Source organism: Sebastes umbrosus, chromosome 21, assembly GCF_015220745.1.
Source record: "Sebastes umbrosus isolate fSebUmb1 chromosome 21, fSebUmb1.pri, whole genome shotgun sequence".
Classification (NCBI taxonomy): Eukaryota; Metazoa; Chordata; class Actinopteri; order Perciformes; family Sebastidae; genus Sebastes; species Sebastes umbrosus.
Genome location: NC_051289.1, coordinates 18,779,298 through 18,798,949, shown reverse-complemented (window position 1 = coordinate 18,798,949; position 19,652 = coordinate 18,779,298). Strand labels below are relative to the sequence as shown.

General features: G+C 40.9%; 1 protein-coding gene across 2 annotated transcripts in view; it reads right to left on the bottom strand.

Moving 5' to 3' along the window:
• znf438 (zinc finger protein 438) overlaps positions 1-3,654 on the bottom strand; it is a 55,106-nt gene extending 51,452 nt beyond the window's left edge. The window contains exon 1 of one of the 2 annotated variants that reach the window (XM_037756965.1): positions 3,307-3,654. The gene's annotated coding sequence lies outside the window, so the exon portion shown is untranslated. The remainder of the gene's footprint in view (positions 1-3,306) is intronic. The other variant, XM_037756964.1, reaches the window with a different exon arrangement.
• Positions 3,655-19,652: the final 15,998 nt, after the last annotated feature.

Sequence of the window (19,652 nt, the reverse complement as noted above, 5' to 3'; positions counted from 1 at the left end):
ATGGATCTGACGGGAGGGGAATTTTCTCCTTCACCAGAATCCATCTTCCTTCCACCACAGCGGGTCATATTCCTCATCTTTAACGTCTCGGGAGGTGTTTAATCGCAGTGTTCACCCTGATCTCGGTCAAACACCTCAGGGAGGGACCGTGAACTGTCTCGGTCAGACTGGCAGTCACACAGCCTGTTCACTGACACCAGATCAGTACTCCGAGTTCATAAAGTCATATGAAATCATGCTCTCAGAGTAGCTCATGTGGAGCAACAGGTTCACTCAACTACAAAAGCAACATGTTTGCAACATCTCAATGAGTCAGAGATGCACCGATCTGACTTTTTCAGTCCCGATACCGATACCTAGGCTTTGGGTATCGGCTGGCACCGATCCGATACCAGTGTTTAATTAATAAGCTGTATGCCTCATTGTGTGGAAGTGAGTGGGATCATTCTTTTATGTGTAAGGCAACATCAGGCTTGACTTAAACATTGTTTTCTTAACTTATGTAAAGCAAAATGTAACAAATAAATAAAAAATGTAATTTAATTTATACAAATTAAATTTTTATTTATTAAGATAATAAATCGTACACCAGCAACTTGGTAAAACATCTTTAAAATTAACAGAACACCACTAACTTGGTAAAACATTTTCAAAATTAACAGAATTTTTATTTATTATTAAAATAATAAATCGTACACCACTAAGTTGGTAAAAAATCTTCAACATTATCAGGAATTACAATTCAGGTGTAAACCTTTTTGCAGCAACAAATTGGTCAAAATATAAACAGCAATTCAAATTCCAGTACATAATGTATATCGTGTATAAACATAGAATAGAATTGAATAGATCTGCCCCATTGTCACCGAAACCCGATCCAACTATTTGAGTCAGTGTTGGTCCAATATCAATATTGGTGTATCCCTACAATGAACTATACATACCATCTCCCTGCCAGCTCTAGGAGACCTGTCCTGAAGCTGACTCTGACCTTTGACCTCCCCATGGAGAAGTGACAGAAATATATTTGGAAATATAGAAACATAAAGAACTTTCCAAAACGCATCACAATGCCATCACTCCATCAGGGGAATTTTACTCCTCTCTCCCAATACCGTTACTGATACCTAAACTTAAAGGTTTCATATTCATATTCATATAACAACCATACAGTCACCAGTAGAATTCAGCTGTAAAGTCAATTAAACAGAGTCCAATACGACAACATACAATAAGAGTCAGTCAGTAATAACTGTACTACATCTTTTGTTTTAATACATTTTATATTTTTTTATGCTAGCGTAAATAGCCTGGTATATTTATAGTGTATTCTAGTATTCTTTATATTGTGTATTCTATAGATATATTTCTCTAGTGTTGATAAGTACATTTTATTTACTGTTCCGGTGCATTGCCTGGATAACCTGCTGCTGTAACACAATCATTTCCCAATTTGGGATCAATAAAGTACATCTATCTATTTATCTATCTATCTATTAGGATTAGGGGTGTAAGAAAATATCGATACACATGAGTATTGTGATAACATCGATCCTCCAAAACGCTGTATCAATTTTTAATTAACTATGTCATTTAAGCTCGTCGCGAAGGCAGCTAAATAACGCTCCAAAGTTACGCAAATTTTTTAGCGAGGAAAAACTGACCATTTTCACAGGTTTCTGTGGTTACCCACGAGTCTCCCCTTTACAGACATGCCCACTTTATGATAATCACATGCAGTTTTTTATTGACTTTATATTGACTATGTTTAAGGTAAATAGAGAGGATCCATCCAAGTCTACACTGCAAAATTCATATTAAAAAGAACACAAACCAAACTGGACTCCCTCCTCTGAGGGTCACGTCAGGTGCACACATCCAGCACTGCTTACACCCAGTTGAGGACACAAAGTGAGGTTGTCCACCACAGAGCAATAACAGTCTGTTTGCTCATGTCTCACATGTCTCTGTTGATGTCTCTGTGCACAGCAGATCCTCCTGCAGGGAAATCCTAGCCTGATGACGTATTTGTGTGATGCACGCACAGCTGCAGGGCTGCCAAAGTTATAACGAGGTTAAAGCAAATTCATTTTAACGCACCTAATTTCTTTAACGCAACTTGTGATTTTTAGGTTGTAGCGGGCTCAGATTTAAAGCTAGAGTGAAGATACTAGCTTGTTTTGAAGGTGGCTCCAAACTTACGCTAAATTTTGGCAAGGAGAAACTGGTATGGCAATTTTCAAAAAGGTCCCTTGACCTCTGACCTCAAGATATGTGAATGAAAATGGGTTCTATGGGTACCCACAAGTCTCCCCTTTACAGACATCCCCACTTTATGATAATCCCATGCAGTTTTTTATTGACCTTATATTGACTATAACTATGTTTAAGGTAAATAGAGAGGATCCATCCAAGTCTACACTGCACAACACAAACCAAACTGGACTCCCTCCTCTGAGGGTCACATCCAGCACTGCTTACATCCAGTTGAGGACACAAAGTGAGGTTGTCCACACAGAGCAATAACAGTCTGTTTGCTCATGTCTCACATGTCTCTGTTGATGTCTGTGTGTACAGCAGATCCTCCTGCAGGGAAATCCTAGCCTGATGACGTATTTGTGCAATGCCTTGACCTCTGACCTCAAGATATGTGAATGAAAATGGGTTCTGTATGTGGGTACCCACGAGTCTCCCCTTTACAGACATGCATACTTTATGATAATCACATGCTAAATTTGTATTGACTTTATATTGACTATAACTAAGGTAAATAGAGATGATCCATCCAAGTCTACACTGCACAATTCATATTAAAAAGAACACAAACCAAACATGACTCCCTCCTCTGAGGGTCACATCCAGCACTGTTGACATCCAGTGAGGTTGTCCACCACAGAACAATAACAGTCTGTTTGCACATGTCTCACATCTCTCAGATCCTCCTGCAGGGAAATCCTAGCCTGATGACGTATCAGTGCGATGCACGCACAGCTGCAGGGTTAGCCTGCAGGCCTGCTCTGCACTAGCTACACACACACACACTATATGACATCTTTCCATACGTTTATCTCTCCACTTATTGTTGCACATGCACTTTGACGTGAACTCTACATTTGTTGAAGCCTGCTATGTGAGTTATTCATTGTGTAAACACAGAGCAAAGCCAGAGGTCCTCACTGCTGCTGCTTCTGCACATAGATGCTACCGTGATAACACTGCAAAACGAGCCCTGTTTGGCTCCGTTTCCTGCCTCTTAACAGCAGCTATCTGTGTGCAAACGTTGGATTAACTGTAAACACGGCTCACCTGGATCCCCAGTTATGTGGAGGAAACTCCTTCAAGCTACGACAGGCTCATTTCCGTCGTAAATACCTGGTCAAAATCGTCGATCCTCATAACTGTTTCTCTGCAGCCATTTTTGAGCCAAACCGTTCAACTTTCATCCCGGCGGGGGTGGAAGAAATATGATTTTTAATCAAGTGCATTTTTCATCTTATTATGAGCACCAAAATAATTAAATAGAGTCAACTACAATGTAAGTTTGTGTTTTAGTTAGCAATGTGTGTTTCAAACGGGTGAGGAAGCAACATCCTGCTGTTAGTATTTACCACGACACCCCCGTGAAGGCAGAAATGGTATGGCTCGTCGGATTCCGTGGAGCTACTTCTCTCTGTGAGTGAAAGCAGCCAATCAGCGGCCGAGTAGTGAGTAGTAACCTGTAGCAGTACAACACAGAGCAGAGCTGTCACTACTGTCAGACAGCTGGAAGCACGTCAGGAGCATCACAGCAGGTCTGGGAAATGATTATTATAGGATGTTGTTACTGTAATGTAATGTTGTAGTAACACTGCAGGCACACACACTATGCATACTCACTTATATATCATCTATATCTATATCTATCTCAGGTCCTTCCTTCCTGCAGCTGTCAGACTCCACAACCAGCACTGCTCCCAGTTTTATTTTATTTATTTATTATTTGACCTTTATTTAACCAGGTAAAATCAATTGAGAACCAATTCTCATTTACAATGATGACCTGGCCAAGAGGCAGCAGCAAGAGTATAAAAACACAGTGACAAGACATGAGAAAATGGCTAAAAAACAGCATAGGTAAATAAATAGGTCAGAAATTAACAAAAACTATGTACAAAAAAAGGTGGATTACTGGATGTTCTTTGTAAAATTGTAATGGAAGAGAGAGAGAGAAGTGAGGGCTTGTCAGCAAGCACAGCAGTCAACTATGACATGTTGCAGCTTTTGTTTGAACATGTTGAGAGATGTGAGAGCTGTGAGTTTGAGCGTGTTTTGTAGTGAGTTCCGTAGTGAGTTCCAGTCATTTGCAGCGGCAAAATGAAAGTAGTAAAACCACATACACACTAAAAACTGACAGTAATCTGATATTTTCAGGTGGAACTTCATTCATTCATTCATTCATTCTCACTGTGCAATATAATTTTCCACTTGTGCAATTTTGTTAATAGTTACTGTTAAAATACTGTTTATTGTCAATACTGTATATACTGCTCCTATTTTTATACTTCCTTCTATTTAAATGGTTCATATTTTGTTACACTTTGTTTAGCAAATTTTTTTACTGTGTTAGCTGATGCATCTTGTTTTTTAAACTATCCCCTTTGCTGCTGTACACTGCAATTTCCCCACTGCGGGACTAATAAAGGAATATCTTATCTTATCTTAGATGACGCCAGAATAATAGAAACAAGCAATGGTGGAAGAAGTATTCAGTTCCTTTATTAAAGTAAAAGTAGCAAAACAACAACTGAAGGTAAAAGTCCTGCATTTAATTTTTTTATTTTCTTTTTTGTTAATTAAAGGGGCACTCCACCAATTTCACTAATCATTTTTTATCAACCCCCCCCCAACTTTATGGAAGTGCAATACTAAATCACTAGAGTACCCCTTTAAAGAGGACCTATTATGCATCTTTTCAGGTGCATATTTGTATTTTGGGTTTCTACAAGAACATGTTTACATGCTTTAAAGGGACTGTTTGTAAGAATCAGAATTGCTTGTTAACAGCGACACCTGTGGCCATTAAGTCAACTAAAGTCAGCGTCGGGCTCGCGCTTGTACTCGCTGTAAATAGACATGAACGAGCATCGCTCAAAACAGTGAGACGACACACGTCAGCTAAAACCACAATATCACTCTATATTTCACCTGCTTGGCAGTAATGTCAGCTGACCAGACGGAGGTCTCTCCATGAATCAATGTTGACCCTGGTGTTGGCTTTTCCTGCTTCAGCCTCCCGACCGCGGTGGGAGGGAGACACCGGCACCCGGTCGGAGACGATAACATTACTCGCTGCAGAGCCCCGTCACTTCACAAGACACCGAAAGTGCCGGTCGTTGAGCCCAACTTTCTTAGTGGCCAAACAGCGGTACTGCAACTTCAGTGTCAGTCACGTGATGCCATTGGGCCCAAACATACTTTTTCCCATAGACTTACATTGGGAAAGAGACGTCTGTAACTAAGCGGATATTTTTTTTTAGGTAAATAAACTCCCCAGTACTAACACTCTAATAGCCCTTATTGAAATCATTAGGTTTTAAAGTTGTAAAACGCACTAATAGCCGAATCCAGAGTTATTTCCCTTCCTCCGTTCATGTGAATTAGACCCGTGACGACGGCGTGACGTTGGGACCCCGTGACCGAGTCATGTGACCGAGCGGACGCTACTGCGCATGTTCCATGTGCCCAAGATCCGGGTACTTTTCCAGGCGGAAGTCAAGCCATTTGTCTTCATGCGCCACTGAGAAACTTTCATAGGAATGAACGGGGCCCCGCCTCCAACGCTGTATCCAGTTCTCTTAATACATCCATGGACAAAACCCCTGCCAAAGCCGGCCCTCCTCCTAATGGCCTTGTAGTAGAGGGGCCCTGTGTCAAAATTTAGCTTTTATTTATGCACACAGATATGTTAGTATTAATACAGAAGGATATACATTGTGAAGAGGGTGGGGGTCAGAAGGGTGAAGGTTATAATTGCTACTGTCCCCACTAAAATTGCATTCTTGTTGCAACGTTCCCACTAATATTTTATTCTTACTGCAAAAATAAAAGAATAATAATTACATTTAGAGTTTGTTTTTGTTGTTCAGTCAGCTTTTATACTAATTATTGCGATGTATTATTACAGGATCTGTTATGACACAAATGTATACACACATTTAGACATGCATGTGAATTGACACACACACACGCCCTTTCTACTGGTATTTCACACCAGGTTCTTGGTGCAATGAAGCATGGTGTTGTTAGCTTTGCAATTTGAGTCACCTGGGGCTACACATGTCCTGTTCTGTTAACCACTGTCACAGGCCTCGGTGTTCAGTCTGTGGCAGGTGGCGATGCCGTCTGCCTGTGACTGTTTGTTGGTGTGTGTGTGTGGATGACAGACAGACTGAAAAAAGATGTATTCGGTTTCATGCTACTTCTGATGTCTCTGTGTCTTTTTCTGTCTCTCTCACACAGCAGCAGCGACAGAAGTTTTGAGAACAAAGTCATGTAATCAGGAACTCCAGTACAGGTGTTGTCACTGCTGCGTCTCTGAAAGGCTCTGTTTCACGCTGATAGTGCTCGGCGAGTAATATCAATATCTCTCATCTCCCAAAACAGGATATGAAAGAGAGTTGACTTTTTTTCTGTTACCCTTGACGAAACACTGAGGTATCACTTACCAGCATTTGCGCCTTATGACTGTAACACTTGATGAAATCTTCAGGTATCACTCTGAAACATGTGTTTGAAACATGATTAGGCTGGTCTCATACGCCGTTCCTAGCTATATTTACAAAAAGTGATGCACTGTAAATCGTACCTTATATATCCCACTAAATCAATTTGTGTGTAATTCACATAATCGTGAACAAGGAATTATAAAGAGCGGCGAACGCTGCGTAGGGAGGAGGTCGGGGATGGGTGGGTCAAAAACGTTCGCCCAGGACACCGACATTTGTGTCCCGTGTGAAATCAGGAGTCAACGTTGATTTATTTGTCACGTAAGTAACGCCACTTCCAGAGTTATTTTAAGCCAAGCCACGATATTTTCCTAAACTAAGTAGTTTCGTTTCCTAAACCTAACCAAGTCAAGTCAATCTTTTCCTAAACCTAACTAAGTAGTTTTGTTGCTTAATCCTAACCAAGTCATGTTTTCTAAGCCTAACTAAGTAGTGTTGTTTCCTAAACCTAACCAAGTCTATCTTTTTATAAGCATAACTAAGTAGTTTTGTTGCCTAATCCTAACCAAGTCCTGTTTTCTAAGCTTAACTAAGTAGTTTTGATGCCTAATCCTAACCAAGTCATGTTTTCTAAGCCTAACTGAGTAGTTTTGTTGCCTAAACCTAACCAAGTCGATCTTTTTCAAAGCCTAACTACTTAGTTTTGTAGCCTAATCTTAACCAAGTTGACCTTTTCCTTAGCCTAACTAAATAGTTTTGTTGCCTAATCCTAACCAAGTCGATCTTTTCTTAAACCTAACTAAGTAGTTTTGTTGCCTAATCATAACCAAGTCGATCTTTTCCGAAACCTAACTAAGAAGTTTTTTTGCCTAATCATAACCAAGTCGATCTTTTCCTAACCCTAACTAAGTAGTTTTGTTTCCTAGACCTAATCAAGTCGATCTTTTTCAAAGCCTAACTTTGTTGCCTAAACCTAAGGAAGATGTTTCCTGTGAAGCAAGGCCTATTGAAGGAGGCTGACACGGGTTTTGGGGTATGGGGGTATGACACATGCGCAGTGTAACTGGAGCTACGGTCATGCGTTGCAATTGGCTCAATTTCGGCGAGTGCTGACCAGATTTTACTTCGTATGTGTTGTACCTCCAAAGATACGACGCATTGATGACGTGTGACCCAGCCTCTTCCAATTGGCCACGCTGTGAAGACAGAAGTATATTTTGAAAAGACTGTATGCATGTAACAAGCAAAAATCGACACGTGTTGCTGGACATTTGTAGGAAAACGAACAAAAAGGGGGGGTAACTTTTTCGTAAGATATCATACAAACCGTTGAAATAATACTCTATTCTTCGTGTGTGGCTACATATTGAGCTCTGGACTATATGAGCTTTTATTTAACAACACTCAAAGGTCTTAACTCTGGAAAAAAGTAGTTGTGGCATCCCTACTTTGTGATCAATACAAGGATCTTTAGCTCAGGGCCAAATAGAATTAAGAATTGCTTTAGGATAATGACAGTATCGACCAGCGCTCAGTAAAGCGTTTCAAGCCGTGGCAGGTTAATTCCCATCTATGAAGGTGTTCAGGGAGCCAGTCTGAGTCAGGTTTGACGGTCAAAGTAATTCTCTCCAGTGGGGTGCTGCTGCTGCTGCTGCTGTAGCACTATGCACAGCACCTACTTTCACCCCCCTGTAACACAAGGCCATTTTAAGATATAATTTACAACCTATTCTTTGGAAACTCAGACATTTGAGATGCCATCACAGAAATGAAGAGAAAATTTGCACAGACCACGCTAGTAAAATTCAACTACTGCAACGTTATGGAATAATTTATCCACTCTATTGGCATGTGCCTAACATATCTGTAAAACCCAAAAGTCCTCAGGCGACGCACGGATGACATGTCATGAATTACAGGTCAGTGTGAGTTATGGTCAGATCAGGCTACAAAGCATTAAGGCTGACACTGTAATATAACATAATAACACAATTACAGCGTAGAAAAAAAAGGGTTAGGCAAACAATCATAGGAAAGAATTAGCTCATTTTTTTTCATGTTAAAAGAGCCGCTACCTCCAAAGGCCATAAAGACTTCTGGCAAAATACAAAAAAGAAATGTTCTCCTTCTTTTTCAGGCGTATATATATATATTTTTTAAGCAAGGTACTTTGAGTGAGCATTCCTTGTTGCGTATTCCCTCTGTGAATAGAACTAATTTACCTTGCTCATTATGTGAGACGTTGAGGTGTTTTGATGTTTGGAGATGAAAATGCTTTGAGATGAAATATTCATTTTTTTTTTTTTACTTGGCTTAATTATGTATGTGTCCACTGTCAAGTTGAAAACTGCTGCTCCTGTGAGGGATGTTTCAAGCGTACCTTTTTTGCCATTGGCACAGAATACATTACCTCCTTATTACAGGGATTGCCTGGCGTACACTCATATGCAACCTTATGGAAATATTAAATGAAGAGGCTGCACACCTCAGTGGACACACTGAATAAGCATGAGCGTCTCTTGTTCGTGACTCATAATGTGAAGGATGGGATGATTGTGTTTTTTTTTTTTACTCATTTACTGCGTCATCCGTCGTTTCGGCCGAGACTTTGTTCTCGTCATATAGACAAAGAATCTATAAGCTGTACTCTTTGTTCTTTTTATCTAAAATAACCTTATTCCAACGGTGATATAATGAGTTAGTGCTCCAGATTAGGAGCAGATGGTCGAGGTGCCTTCAGGTGTAATTTGTCTAACTTCATGAATGTCATGTGTGTGTGTGTGGCTTTGTGGTCATGTGAGGAATCAGCATGTCAAGCTGGGGGGTAATTTTCAAAGGGGGCCGTGTCAAAGGAATAGGTCAACATTTTTGAAATACTCAAAATGAGAGTGATGTGAGAAGATCAATACCACATTCATGTCCGTAACAGTAAATATGAAGCTAGCAGCCAGTTAGCTTAGCTTAGCATTAAGACTGGAAACATGGGGGGAAAAGCTAAAACAAAGAATTACACACAAATATTAATTCGCACGTCAATACATTTTTTTCAAACTGCTGTTTTGTCTTTCACATAGCACGTAAATATTGGAAAAAGCAACAGAACTTTTTTCGGAACAAGGTCGATTTTCTGAGCTTTCGCACCACGAATAAAGGCGTCAACCAATCACGTTGAAACAGGTTGAGTTGCGCCGATATTTATGTGACAACAACACGGAGGCTCTGTAGTCTGAACCAAGATGGAAAACTTTATTACTCCTTTCAACCTTGACAAAGGCAGCGCAGACCAGACACACTCCTTCCGCTCTTAAATTTCACAATAAAAGCCCTTAACATATAATATTCGCAGGCGAGTATTTCGCATTTTCGTGTCGCCCCCGATATGTATGTAGCCTTAAGCTAAGCTAACCAACTGCTAGCTCTCGCTTCATATTGAACAGACAGATATGAGAGTGATATCGATCTTTTCATCTAATTCTGGGCAACAAAAAAAAACAGAATAAGCATATTTCCAAAAATACGATACTATTCCTTTAAGTACAGAGTTGGAGTTGAGACATTTTAAGCCATTACAAGCATCAAAATTGGAGGCAGGGGGAACAGCGAGCCTGGATTAAACAAACGTAAAGACGGGAAAAATAGGTAAAAAGAGGTAAACATCTAGCATGGCTCTGTCCAAAGGTCAAATCAAATGTGTCTACCAACGCCTCTAAAGATCACTAATCAACACACAATATCTTGTTTATTCAATCCGTACAGAAACAAAAGTGTCAAAATAACATTTTGTGCTTTTACTGGGCATTACACTCTGGGTTTACTGGAGTCTCTGCTGGTCGTCTGGCAACCTCACGATGACAGCAATACTCTATATACCTGTATATTTACAGCACAGAGAGGAGAACGGTATCAATCTTCTCATCTGACTCTCAGCGAGAAAGAGAATAAGTGTATTCCACAACATATCAAACTATTCATTAAATACTCAAACATGACATTTACATAAATCTTCTCATCTCACTCTCAGAAAGATTTATATAAACAGCTAATCACATTGCACATGGGTGCAGAGGAAAATGGAAAAGGGGAGTTAGCTGAAATATCTGCGAGGTACAAATTACAATTTCTATTTTCTTTCTCCTTATTGGATCATCTGCCTGCGTTCTGTGTGTGTGTCCTATAGCGTTTGTGCACGTCAGCCTGGCTTCGATGCTCTGTGGACCTCTTCTCTTTTCCAAAGCCATGAGGTCACGGCCCTCTCGCTTGTTTCCAAAGTTGTAAAACATGAAAATGAAACACTTGTCTATCTCACTTTCAGTTTTGTCCAGATGTCACATTGAATATGTTGATGCTCTCCACGTGTTTCTAATCGGGACTTTTGGTGCACGCTTTGGCTTAAACCTTTGGGGGCGAATACTCAGGAAGTGATCAGGGGTAGAAAACAATTAAAACACACGTGTAGAAATCTGCACCGGAGGCTAGAAAATGCCCACACATATCCAGTATAATACCCGCTATGTTAGATCATACATAGCGATCTGGTAATGTAAGTAAGTTCTGTCTTTTATGAACATCTTTCTAAGCATCTGAATATAATTTTCTTGAGTTTTTTAGGCCTACAGTGTGAGCTTTATCCCAGATTCTATACATAATACAGTCTTTTTGAATATAGCCAAGAAAAGCTTTGGAGGAATTCAATGTTTAATCTTAGAATGCATCACTGATAATTTCCATAACATAACTGCAAGAATCCCACTTGATTTCTTTAAGCCTTTTCCACATCAGATTACTGAGTTTCCCCCGTCCTGAACACTTCATTACAAACACTAAATGAGGACTATCTCTGTACATGTTTATTTCCAAAGCCTTACTGGCTGTTGTGCTATTATTACAGTCATTTCCTGTGCTGGAATTTCATTTTGGGGCTCCCTTCTCGCTCTTAAAACTTACTAGCGGCCTGTCACCCTTTCAGCACCTCTCGCTGGTTCTTGTAAAGGTGTGGGTGGCCGCGGTTGGACCCTGAAGTGGCTGCACGGACGCTGAGCTGTGAAATTACATTAAGCCGCCAGCCTAAGGCCCATGGCAATCCTCCCTTAATGAAAACTGTTTCACAGCGCAGGCTGCTCGGAGCACCGGAGACAATCTGTTTGACAACCAGGGCTTAATATGGAGAGGTTGAGTAAAGGGACACCATAGTAATTGGCTGGCATTTTGGATGTTCATTTATAGTGCTCCGCCGCTATTCGTGTACAGAGAAAAATGTTCTGATGTTCTGCGAGTGTGTGTGGGAAAAGAGTAGGTGTGTGGTATTCATATTCATCCAGTGAAAACAGCAGTGGCCTATCACAGAGTGAAACATAAGCACATACACAAACATAAACCACCCACACACTATTCACTCGTAGAGCCTCAGCATTGTACCTATATAGCCGCACCGCCTCAGATGTGGTTCCTTGTAATGGAAATGTGATCTATAGACAGATACGCTCACATAGGGGAACGCAACCTATTAATGCGTATTAAAAGGTCACATTGTTCGTCAATGAAAAGTGAGCTCCATCATATTTTGTGAGCTGCCACGTGTCATTTTTTCAAAGTGAAGATTTCTGGCTCTACTCCAGTACAATGGAGGTACAGTAAAGGGAATTTTAGTTTGTGGTGCACACCCCATTGAACAAATACAGTTAAAGCTGCATTCATCTTTTTGTGTTGTTGTTTTAACAAAGGCTCAAATAAATAGATATAATGTGAAAGTGGTGGCCAGAGGTGACAAATGCACAAAGAATTAATACGCAACTCCGCAGTACTCCTCAGTTCAAGAAGACAGAAGACAAACAATGTTAGCGATTAGCCGGTGGAGCATTTTGTATTATAAAGAGAGACAGGCGGCAACCTCCGGGTCTGAAAAGTGAAGCAAATGCTCAAGTGCCTTCAACTTACATTCTTTCTAACAGCCAGCAGGGGGCGACTCCTCTGGTTGTTAAAAGAAGTCTGATTGTATAGAAGTCTATGAGAAAATGACCCTACTTCTCACTTGATTTATTACCTCAGTAAACATAGTAAACATGAGTTTATGGTCTCAATCGCTAGTTTCAAGTCTTCTTCAACACAGCATGATGTTCATTTAGTAAATTATTAACCCTTTCACAGTGTGTTTTCAGTTCATAAAAGTTCATTGTAACTAGGGCTGTCAATTGATTGGAATATTGAATCGCGATTAATCGCATGATTTTCCATAGTTAATCGCACATTTTTTATCTGTTAAAAATGTACCTTAAAGGGAGATTTGTCAAGTATTTAATACTCGTATCAACATTGGAGTGGATAAATATGCTTGAGGCAACAGGCAACAACAGCTGTCAGTGTGTCAGTGTGCTGACTTGACTATGACTTGCCCCAAAACTGCATGTGATTATCATAAAGTGGACACGTCTGTAAAGTGGAGTCTTGTGGGTCTTGAGGTCAAAGGTCAAGGGACCTTTCTGAAAATGGCCATGCCAGTTTTTCCTCGCCAAAATTTAGCGTAGGTTTGGAGCTTTATTTAGCCTCCTTCAAGACAAGCTAGTATCTTCACTCTAGCTTTCAAACTGGGCCCGCTACAACCTAAAAATCACAAGTTGCGTTAATGCGTTAAAGAAATTAGTTGCATTAAAATGAATTTGCATTAACGCGTTATTATCGCGTTAACTTTGACAGCCCTAATTGTAACATTTTGGTCTTATTCAGCATTCGGTTGTACTTTGCTCCACCCTCTCGTGTCACTTCTGGTTGCAAAAAAAACAAGATGCTGACGGACAAAATACCAAACTCGAGGCTTCAAAACTGCAGTCCACAAACTTCTTATATACAGTCTATGGTAGAAACCAAAAACAGAGCTAAAAGGAGCGCTTATTTTGGACTTACATTCACCAGGTGGCGAGAAACACAACTCCAAATGAATGCTCATGTTGCACCGTGTCTGATGGATGTGTAAATATGCAAATGTTTGCTAGTGCATTTAGTATAAGAACTTTAAATGTGATTATATGTCAGTGTGGTGTTTTCACTTTTTTCTGTGGAATTTGGCAATTTCTTTAACAAGATAGAAGCGTAAAAGAGTCTGAAGAACGTATCTTTGCTGCATTGCCTATTTAACAACACCATCTTGTCCCTGCAGTACACCTCAGCTCACACGTATTATTTCACCACACACTGGTTTCAACTGCGAGAGAAGATGCCTCCAAAAATAACGCCTCGACGTCTCCGCCGAGCGCGCCGACGCTGTTCCAGCCGCAAGGACAAATGAACAGTAAAACGCAACAGGCGCTCCAATGAATACAGTATAAATTTACACAGGGCTTTCCAGAGGATGGCTGTCTCCTTTTGACAGTCGCAAGAGGAGGGAGAAGACCGGGGCAAGCCAGTCTGGAGCGCTGAGCGCGAGCGTTCATGTGTATGTGCACGCACGTGTTAGGATAACTTCACACACAGGTCTGGCTAGCCAAAACAAGTATATATCTTGGCCCGCCGTGGAGACAGGCAGCATTACGTTCACCCGCAGGTCAGGAGCTCTCAGGCCCGTGGCCTCCCACCCCCGTGGAATCATGGGAGTGGGGGAGTTTGTGTTTGTTTGCGTAACTCCGAGCATTAGAGGGGGCTTCTTCATCCTTGCCAATCCTCCCCGACAGTTATTATCTAACCTTGATTTTGGGATTTTAAAGTGAAGAAAGAAAGGGAGAAAGGAAGTAAAATAAAGAAAAAGTGTGCTCCTATCACTTTTTCTTTAGATTAAAGGTGCATTATGCTGATTTTACAAATAATCGGTTTATTTGTCATGGGGAGTCATACCCAGCCTGTGAAAAGAGTTCTATAATGTTTTCCGTGGCTCTGGAGGAGCTTTATAAGATCTTAGAAAATAACCCTGATGATGTCATGAGGGTTATCACAGGTTGGGCTTGAGGCTTTTTACAATGTCACACCATAATGGTGTGGTGACATGGAGTGGGCATGCAATTGTAACTGAACAAAAAGCCTTATACAGCATTACAACTTTTGAAAGACATGGGTGTTTGTTAAAGAGGTTCTACGGCCTGCAGGGCCATGTCAGCTACTTGTTGGTCTGTGGTAGCCCCGAGCCCATCACATCCTTTGTACTTCTATAACAAAGACACATCACAAGAGACATTTGGCCAAATTCAAAGCAGCACAGGCCAACACGTCGTCGTGGACTTTTATCCCCCATGGATCAAGAACCAAAAATACCACACTTCTCAAGTGTTTGCACTCAAGTCCCAAGACCTAAACTTTGAGTTTCGATTTCCAAACAAGTCATAATGCGTTCTTTAACAACAGAGTGATAATATATTACATTTACGAAAATCATGAATGCTTTTTTGTATTTATTTGTCAAAACAATAGTGACTGAACTTACTCATAAATAAAAAAGAGATCTGGGGAATTAAGCGTTGACTTTCTGGGAATGAATAGCATTAATGTTAGTTGATTCAGGAAATGAATTGATTCGTGCCACACTTTTTAATCTTTGGGTTTGTTGGAAGGTATCAAGTATTCTCAAGTCATAAGGCTCAAGTCCAAGTGAAGTCACGAGTCGCTGGCGTTAAAGTCCAAGTCGAGGTGCAAGTCTTTTCTTCATTTTGTCAAGTCAAGTATAAAGTCATCAAATTTATGACTCGAGTCCAAGTCATGTGACTCAAGTCCACACCTCTGTTAATTAGACCCTGCCTGTCTGGTAAATGCAGTATTCAGATCCTTTACAACACCACACTGTAATAATACTCCATTATAAGTAAAACTCTTTCATTGCGAGTTTTCCTTAAAGGGAGTGTATATAGGTTTTTACAAATATAACATTTTTTTAATCTTTTTTTATTTCCAATGTGTGAACCGGTTGTAAACTAACCTAAAAAATTAGACCTTCCGCCACTTTCTGGTTTTCCTCTATCAGTCCGTAGACTGCTTTAAATGTGAAGAATGCGGGCCCGTTTTTCTGGGGAAAATCCAACGGATGTGACGTCATGCGCGCTCACGAGTGCCTTTATTTTCAACTCCTCTTACAGGGCTAACAGTGCGCAACCATAGCTAATGTTCGGTTAGAAATGGAGTCCGCCAATGCCAACAATGCTCGCTCACGTCTACATAGTACGAGCACAAGAGTAACATGATTCTGACTGTCAGTGACTTAACGGCCACAGGTGTCACTGTGAGTCCCTTTAAGTAAAAGTACATCAATATTATCAGCTAAATGATTATTCTTACTGATGTGTTAATATTTAAGCAGCATTTTACTGTTGTGGTTCATTAACCCTTATCATTTTGCTATGACAACCGTCATAGCAAAATGTTAACTTATTTTCAACATTATTACTGTAGTTATGAAATTAATGTAATCTGAATAAAAAAAACTGATTATTATTATTTTAGGAAAGTTACAATTAATTTGCTTATTGTGTAAAATTAAAATAGACAGAGCACATGAGGAGATCTGTGTCTGTCTCTGTGTCTGTAACTGAAAGAGTGATCCTACCCCCCTGATAGTGTGTGATATTTTTTATTCGAAACTCATGGAAAACCTTTGATCTATCTATTCTCTTTTAAATAATTTAACAGTATAGGCTGCAATTGTGAGTAACCTATTTGAAATTTCTTTGGAATTACTGCCAAATTACCCCAATATTTAACTCAAAATGTATCGAACATTACTTTATTATAAACATTATTTAATAATGATATGCTAAAATAGCATATAATGGTTAAAATAGGGCCCTTAGGCTTGATAAGTGGCTGTGCGCTGCTCTTCATCGGAGGTAGAAAACCAAAACTAATAGAAGATACTTCTGATCAGGCACAAATCTCACCATTGTGTGACTTATTGTCTACACAAATGTAACCTGGTAGCTGATGCCATGACTCGGGGAGTTTATTAAGAAATTTCAAAGAAGGTATTTGCTAATTAGCAGACATGGAAATAAAGCATATCAATTAACTTTGTATTCTTTTCCTGGAAATGTATTAAATAAATTACCAGCTATTGGGGAAATAGCAGAATATAATTATTAAATAATGTTATAAAAAAGTAATTTTTTATCAATTTTGAGGTAAATATTGGGTTAATTTGGCAGTAATTTCAAAGACATTTTAAATAGGTTTCTTTCTAATTATCACCTAATTACCATGAAATTTGCGGACCTGTAAAATGAAGTGTTACTCTTAAATACAGTAAGTAAATGTACTTTATTACATTCCTCCCTGTTTACAGTTTGTAAGGCAGGATTTCTGTTAAAAAAACATTAAGTCTCTAAGTCCAAACCTGATAACATCAACAGGGTAGATTTTTTTCAGACTTTGGAGCGTTCCCTCCCGAGCTGATTACTCCTCATGACAAGTAAACAGAGTCTGTGGAGAGCCCTCTCTGATAGAGGAGGAGTATTTGAATACTTTTGGGATGTCTGACTAGTGTTTTGGTTCTGTCCTAGTCACCGTTTCCCCCTGACTAAGATGTCTGGGGTGGGGCTCGCTCCTACAAGTGTGTCAGCCACTTCCTGTCTCGAGAAAAAAATCCATAGAAGAAGACGGAAGCGAGTCGAGAATACTCCGAGAGATTGACATCTCTAGTCCTCAAAACATTGTATTGTTGTTCTCTCAGACTCTGACAGCAAGCATTCAACTACTGCTGAATACTCTTGTTTCAGGAGTTTCCCCGAGGGGGGCCGACTCGACCTCTAGAGAGAGACCCATGAGAAAATTCTCAGGCTCGCGGCGAGATCTGTTTATTTGCTGCGAGCCAGATTGTTCTCAGCAGCAGAATTTATAAATCACAGAGTGGGTTTTTTCCCTTCAAACTCGGCTCATTCTCGCAAGCTCTTTCTGGGCTTGAAATTGATCTTTTCTCTTCTCCGCAGTATCAGTTGCAATGTAGGCTCCACCTGAGCACTTTTAACGTGTGTCTGTGTGTGTGTGTGTGTGTGTGTGTGTGTGTGTGTATCTTTTAGCTGGATAACTGCAGCTGTGGCTGAGCAGAGTGGTGATAGTGGGGGTTGCTGGTCTGTAGAAAAGGGGAGGAGGAGGAGGACCTCACATTTAGCTGGCGTCCCCTGGGAGAGATTAAGCAGTTTAGTCTTTGCTGTGTCTCTCTCTATCACTGCCTCCTGCTTCTCCTCTCTATTTGGAGCAGGGCAGGGTGTTCCGTCGTCCTCCTTTTGCACTTTCTGTTCCTCTCTTCTACTCTCGTTTCCTCTGTTCCTCCGCCGTCCTTCCATTCATCCTGCCTGCTTCTTCTGACACACTGAGCTCTTTCGCTTTCACCCCCACACACCCCCGCCAGACTGTTTCTATTTTACACCTTCTCCCTTTTTTCTTCTTACCCGACCCCCTTAGACATCCAGCTGATTCTCGGAGCCCAGATGGCACAGAGAGCTATATAGCGTGGTTTTGTGGTTGAGCTGCACCTCCTCCTCTCATCTGCACACCAGCCCCTCTCTGCCCCCCCCACTCCACGATAGGCTGCCTCGGCCGGGCCGTCCCACCGAGCTGATCCCCTGGTCCTGCGTGGAGCACCACGGAGCTCAACCACTACTCACATTAATCTCCTAAACGATCCTGGACCTAAGAGGATCAATACTCATTTTCAGGGAGCAGCATGATCCCTTAATGTAGTGGAGGATGGCTGCTTATCCCTCACTCTCTCTCTCTCTCTCTCTCTCTCTCCCCCCCTCCCTCCCTACTCGCCTCAGTTTCAACTCCCCACAGGATGAGCAGGAGTCATTCTATTTCACGGCCCACTTTAGTTAAGACAATATCTCGGGTTTTAACGCTGATGTCGTAGCACCTGTATACGTCCTCTTTGGGGGAGAGTTCGCAAGGCCTACGTGATGAAAACTGACCGTTTTTATTAGTTAAACCTGCAGTAGGAAGAATGTTTTTGGCATCATTGGGCAAAAAATCCATAATAACCTTTCAGCATATTGTAATTCAAGTGTTCTGGGAGAAAACTAGACTTCTGTTTTCAGGCTTTAGAAAATCTAGCCCGTGACGGGAGACTTTGGCCAATCACAGGTAATTTCAGAGAGAGAGAGCGTTCCCATTGGCTGTGCTCCAGCTTGTGGGCGGTGCTTTGTATTTCCTCAACTGATCTCAACATAGCTGCCGGGTCACAAACTTTCTAATTTTTACAGCTAAACAGTACACTACAAGATGTTTCTGAGAACATTTGAGGAGAGAAATTGGCATTACAGTAACAGAATATTGATTCATATTTGATCAGCGCTGCCTAGTTTGACCGTTTGATCGGAGTTTGTGAGTGACTGACAGCTGCTCAGAGACGGCAAGGCTCCAGCTCGGCTCTGATTGTTGGTTTTCCTCCTGTCTGGGAAATCTTGCAGATGCCATTAGGAGCACCGGAGGACACAGAGGCACATGATTTTTTTCAGAATACCTGTCTCATCCACTACTGTCAGGATATAGTGACCGTTTTTTAAAATCATATTTGCTCCAATTCTACCTACTGCAGCTTTAAGATATTAGTTTTAGTGCGGGGTGGCTGCTTTTATGGTTTTAGATCAATGCCTTAATTGACTTCTCTGACCCCGCATTCATCCAAATCATAGAGGGGTCATCGGGAAGCCTGTGTGCGTATCTAACAACATAACCATCTCCATGTATTTCTCATTTGCTGGTGCATGAATTTGCTCCGTTACAAAATACACAGGGATTCGCCAGAGAAAATAAATCACCCCGTTTCACTTCAGTTCCCCTGAAACACATCAGAGACGTCTTCAGGCTATTTCGTACTAGTAGCGGTCGTATAATTGTTATTCTTTGTTTTCCACAGACGCTGAGAAATGACTGCATGCTAATAGCGGCGCGATCCAAGGAAAATGGGGGGAAAAAATCTGACTTTCCATTGGATAACAAGCATCCTGTTTTTCCAGGCTCGGCGTGCAGGGAACGCCGCTACGG